The sequence below is a fragment of the Neoarius graeffei genome, chromosome 11 (genome assembly GCF_027579695.1).
Source record: "Neoarius graeffei isolate fNeoGra1 chromosome 11, fNeoGra1.pri, whole genome shotgun sequence".
NCBI classification, from domain to species: domain Eukaryota; kingdom Metazoa; phylum Chordata; class Actinopteri; order Siluriformes; family Ariidae; genus Neoarius; species Neoarius graeffei.
In genome coordinates, this window is record NC_083579.1 from 21,538,471 (window position 1) to 21,544,470 (window position 6,000).

The 6,000-nt window shown below is 43.0% G+C and overlaps 1 protein-coding gene across 10 annotated transcripts in view; it reads right to left on the reverse strand.

Annotated features, from left to right (window-relative positions):
• The window catches only part of luzp1 (leucine zipper protein 1), a 185,519-nt gene that overhangs the window by 74,027 nt on the left and 105,492 nt on the right, over positions 1 to 6,000 (reverse strand). For 3 of the 10 annotated variants that reach the window (XM_060933617.1, XM_060933614.1, XM_060933613.1), the window contains one exon: positions 3,807 to 3,913. The exons of the other annotated variants lie outside the window; for them this stretch is intronic. The gene's annotated coding sequence lies outside the window, so the exon portion shown is untranslated. The remainder of the gene's footprint in view (positions 1 to 3,806; positions 3,914 to 6,000) is intronic. 10 annotated transcript variants of the gene reach the window in all.

A 6,000-nucleotide genomic window follows, 5' to 3' on the forward strand; every position in this document is an offset into this window, starting at 1 on the left:
CATCACTTCCTCCTGTGGAGGACAGTCTCATATGAACAGCCTAAATATACACTTAGAAAATGGCTTTGGACAGTTAATACAAAGTTTTGCTATGATGGTTTAGGACTACATTTGTCAGGAACAGTTTTGCACTCAAGTCTCCATCAATGAACAGTTGATAAATTAGACTTCATGTTAAAACTATAATGAATTTCCTGGTTACAGTGTTATACTTTGTGACTATATACTATGTCACATACTATGTGACTATATACACAATTATAGAAGTGAGTTATTTATAATCATGTTCTCTGTCATCACCTAAATGAGGATTTTTTTTTTTTTTTTAGTCTGGTTTATCTCAAGTTTTCTTCCTCATGTCGTCTTGGAGTTTTTCCTTGTCACCATTACCTCAGGCTTGCTTATTAGTTCATTGCTCATAAATATGCAAAATTTATATATTTACGAAGGGTTGCTTTGAGACCAATGTCTATTGTTTTTATTTTATGTGCTATACAAATAAAATTTAATTGAATGGAGGCCCCACAAAATAGTGTGCGACTTTTTTGGGGGGCCAGAAATTACAATAGAAATTATTCTGTCATCAACCCACTGTCTACACTTTGTAGACATGCATTAGGTTTAATTCTGATTTGCACTTATTTGGCATTAGAGTATTTTAACATTAACCAAATTTGGTGGAAAAATGGCAAGCCTGCTTCCTGCTCCTCCTCCAAGCATGAGACAGTGTGATTTCTTCCCCATTGGGTCTCTGTTGCCCCTTTTCCACCAAAGCAGTTCCAGGGCTGGTTCGGGGCCAGTGCTTAGTTTGGAACCAGGTTTTCTGTTTCCACTGACAAAGAACTGGCTCTGGGGCCAGAAAAACCGGTTCCAGGCTAGCACCAACTCTCTGCTGGGCCAGAGGAAAGAACCGCTTATGTCAGCGGGGGGGGCGGAGTTGTTAAGACCAACAACAATAACAAGACCGCGAAAGATCGCCATTTTTAAGCGACGAGAAGCAGCAGCTGTACAAACGCGAAGTCATCCATTATTATTGTTGTTGCTGCTGCTTCTTCCGTGTTGTTTTTGCTTCGATGTTTGCGCCAAGGTTTATGCAAACGTAGCGACGTAACTGACGTATACAGCAACGTAAGTGACGTATACAGCGATGTAATGACGTGGCTTCCCTTAGCACCGCGAGCTACGGAAAAGCAAACTGGTTCTCAGCTGGCTCGCAAGTTGAACGAGTTGTGAACCAGCACCAGCCCCAAACCAGCCCTGGAACTGATTTGGTGGAAAAGGGGTATGTGAGTGCTTGTTGTAATTCCCATTTTTGACCACTTGGTGCAATAACTCTCTGGAGCTAAATGGGGCAGTAAGCATGCTGCACAACATCTAGAAAGGTATATCAATCAATACAAACCAAAATGTCTTTATGAAGATTAGTCCAGTCAAGTATAAATAAATATTTCATTAGTATTACAGTATAAGTAAGTTTCTCAGTAGTGTGGGTCATGGCTAGCTCATGTTTCATGTTCAGAGTGGTAAAGGGTTGAGCAGAGGGGGTTTAGGTGATTGACCAAAAGATTGTAAGTTCAAATCCCAGGATTCGCATGGAATCACTGTTGGGCCTGTAAAGGGTCCCTGCAGTGAAAAATAAACAGACTAGAAATATTGCACATTTTAAACAAAAGCATTTTGACTGCCCTTTTTTCTTATACTGTGTCGCATAAAGCAGTGCTTTAAAATTCTTTTGTATTCTTGTTCACTCAAGGGTGCAGCTATATTGCCATTTTGGGGCCAGTTTCATGACGTAGAATAATTAAGTTTCCTGCATCTTGATTGGCTTGCTGCTCCTGACACTGCAATGTAGCCAGATGTAAACAAAACATTGTTGAAAAATAGCAGTGTGCAAAGCCTATGGTTGCAAAAATAATAAACGTGATAATGACATTTTTTTGTGTTCCATTGCCAACCAAGCAATATAAATAACTTGGGAAACAGTGGCTACACAACTTGGGAACGGGTCACACTTTAGAAACACAAAAATGTCTGAGTGGGTTTCCTCTGGGTGCTCCGGTTTCCCCCACAAATCCAAAGACATGCAGTGAGGTTGACGTGGGGAGGCGTTGGGCTGAGGTGCCCTTGAGCAAGGTACCTGACCCCTGACTGCTCCCCAGGCGCTCTGGTGTGGCTGCCCACTGCTCCAAGTGTGTGCGCGCGCGTGTTCACTGCTTCAGATGGGTTAAATGCAGAGGATGAATTTCACTGTGCTTGAAGTGTGCATGTGACGGATAAAGGTTTTTCTTTCTTCTTTGGTAGAAATTCTGTTTCCGAGAACCATTTTGAGCTCAATTGCTTTGAAAGGAATCTACAGGCTGAGCTCTTAGGCTACGCAGGTTGCATTAGACTCAAACCAGTGGTAAACATGGCCTTGTCCCAACTTTTTTGAGATGTGTTGTTGTCATGAAATTTAAAATCACCTAATTTTTCTCTTTAAATGATACATTTTCTCAGTTTAAACATTTGATATGTCATTTATGTTCTATTCTGAATAAAACATGGAATTCTGAAACTTCCACATCATTGCATATATATGTACACACAATATAATGTGTGTATATCTATCTATCTATCTATCTATCTATCTATCTATCTATCTATCTATATATATATATATATATAAAAATGTATGTGTATAGAGGATGTGCAGTCACGTGACCTGCACGTGTGTACTCCGCCATATTGGACGGCATCAGGATTGTTTACCTTGCGCGAGCGTAATGGATCCAGGGAGTAATCCCCAAGAAAATTTGGAAAATACCCCATCTACATCACGTGATTACTTGTCTAAGTTTGTTCAGCATCTTGAAGGTGACGTGAGGCAGCGTTATGTGGAAAAGTGTTCCAGGTTGGGGATTGCAGATCCGTACAACTTGCCGCAATCCATGTTCAGGGAAATTCGGAGCTGCGGTGCCGGCGATTTGCCCGATCTGGCCTACCACGACATTTACAATTTTCTTGTTAATCGTGAATCGTGTTACACTGGCAAAGCCCTCAAAGCTTACAAGAGCCTGGAAGCTTATAAATATTTTGTTGCGGGATGGGTATCCCAACTATGCCTCTGGAAGGTTCTGAAGAAGGAAGTCTACTTGATAACCTCACGGGTAAGTGGCATTAAGACGTTTATCATAAAGAGACTATGCAGGACATTTTATCGTAGGAATGTTCGAAATCTAAACTCTGAAGTATGGGAAGAAAACAGTAAATCAGAAAGCTGCGCACATTTACACAGCTTCCGCGAAAACGTGCGCAGCTTTCTGATTTACTGTTTTCTTCTCATACTTCTTATGTTTCATGGACTGTAACGGCATTTGCTTATTTAGTAATTTTAATACAGAATTTACTCTGATGAAATTATTCAGACACTCCAACGCCCCCCCTTAAAAAAAAAAATAATCGGATCTGCACAATTCAGCCGTGAAAAAGGCGGCATCTGCCGTTTGCATCCCTGTTTAAACTCATAGGTTAACCGACTTTAACTGGCTAATGAGGCTCGGTGGTCAGTCAAGATTTTTTTTTTAGTTTTCGCCATCCCTACTATGGATTGGCCTTTCAAAGGCATATATGAGACAAAAAGATAAAACATTGTCATAGACTAGGCCAGGGTAGTAGGGCTAGGCATAGCCATTTTAAACGTTAGAGATCAAGCGGACTAACGGCCACAAACACTGTACTGTCTAGGTTCTAAGTATGCAGTTATCATTCAATCCGAAAATCAACTTAACAGATGTACTAGGAGTATTGAATTAGAAGATTACACCTACCTGATATGAAGTGTTCGCTACAAATTCGGCTGGTAAAACTGGGGTTCCAGTTTTCTCTTCGCACAGCGGACACCCATTTTGCGCGTCTCTCCTCTTCTGCAGAGAATCTATAAAATGACAGGCCCTCCCTTTTGGCCCTGTCTATTGGTACAACCAAATGCTGAACAAGATATAACCATTCTCAAAAGATCTACTCCCACACACTTGATAATTAGAACGGGTTCGTCTAAGTTCTATGCGCGGCTTTGCCGTCCAAGATGGCAGATAAGCAAATATCACACATTTTTTATATATATATATATATATATATATACACATACACACACACACACATATATACACATATATATATATGTGGTGTGTGTCAGTTATGTTTTCACTCATTCCTGAGGTAGGCTGATATATCATGAGGGGTTTTGCCTAAGGACCCTTACTGGATGATGTTTTGCCCCGACCAGGATTCGAACCCCGATCTCCTGCGTCGTAGTCAGTGAGCATTACCACTGTACTATCCAGCTGATATATACACACACACACACACACACGATCTGCTAAAATCACCTAATTTAAAAATCACCTAATTGTCTGCGTCAGTTGCTAGGGAACCAGGGCAAACTGATGAGAAATGGGCTACTGGAACAAGACATCGATGGACGAGGACAGAAAATACGGATTTGCTGGAATGCTACTATACAAGCAATCCCAGAGAGAGGGTATACATGCAGAGAATGTGGGACCATTGGATACTTCGAAACCCACAATCAAGGCTAACAAAGAAACAGCTATTAGCCCAGTGTTCCAACATCCATAATCGAAATCTGCTATCACAATTAGAGATTAATGAAATACAACAACGATGCTACGGCAAGGGGGAGCCAGGAAGACAGGTCAGGGGGGAGATGTCATCATCCCCACAACCAGAGATTGGGTACCAAGCCCCAACAGCTAACAGCCTCAACACAAGAGCTGCTGACCTGAGAAGGAAGATCGTGACCCAACTGGAAACCTGGAGCCCCCGACAAATACCGAAGCTGAGTTGCCAAGTACCTTCAGAAGATCTACTAGTAGATGTGAATGCTGCTCTGAAGACAATCTCCACAAGAACCATCACTGAGACCAACAAGCTGATACACAGTACAGCAACAGTAATCATGGAGATGCTTGGACACAAGGTGGGCTCGGGACATAACAAACAGTATCCACCATGGAAGAGACAATTAGAGGCCAAGATAAAGGCAGCAAGGAGAGAAGTTAGCCAGCTAGCTGAACTACAGAAAGGGAACATGGTGAATAAAGGGGCACCCAGGAAGTACAACTCACTCTCCATACCAGAGGCACTCGAAACTGCCAAACAGCGACTAACAGCTCTGGCCACCCGGTTGAGGAGATACACCAAGGAAGGAGAGGCCAGGAGAATAAACAAGCTGTTCTCCACTGAACCAGCCAAGGTGTACTCTCAATGGCAGGGGAACAACAACCAGTCAGACCCACCAAGAGCTGAGGTGGAAAAATACTGGAAAGACATATGGGAAAGAAAGGCATCACACAACACCGATGCCCAATGGTTAGTGGACCTAAGAGCTGACCACAGCAACCTCCCAGAACAAGAACCAGTAACCATCTCAATGGCAGACGTCCAAGAAAGAGTGTCAAAGATGAAGAGCTGGACAGCACCAGGCCCCGATATGATCCATACGTACTGGCTGAAGAAGCTAACTGCACTCCATGAACGCCTAGCAGCACAGATGAACCAGCTGCTGAGGGATGGAACCCACCCAGAATGGCTAACCCAAGGCAGGACAGTCCTAATCATGAAGGACCCCCAGAAGGGACCCATCCCATCCAACTACCGGCTAATTACCTGTCTCTGCACAACATGGAAGGCCCTGTCAGGCATCATTGCGGCAAAAATGAGTAAGCATGTGGCTCAATACATGAGCGAGGCACAGAAAGGAATTGGCAGTAACACCAGAGGAGCCAAGCACCAGCTACTGGCCGATAGAACAGTCGCCCGAGACTGTAAGAAGAGACAGACCAACCTGTGCACTGCCTGGATTGACTACAAGAAAGCCTACGACTCAATGCCACACACATGGATACTGAAATGTCTGGAACTGTATAAGATCAACAGGAACCTAAGGACCTTCATACAGAACACAATGGAAATGTGGAAGACAACCCTAGAGGCCAACTC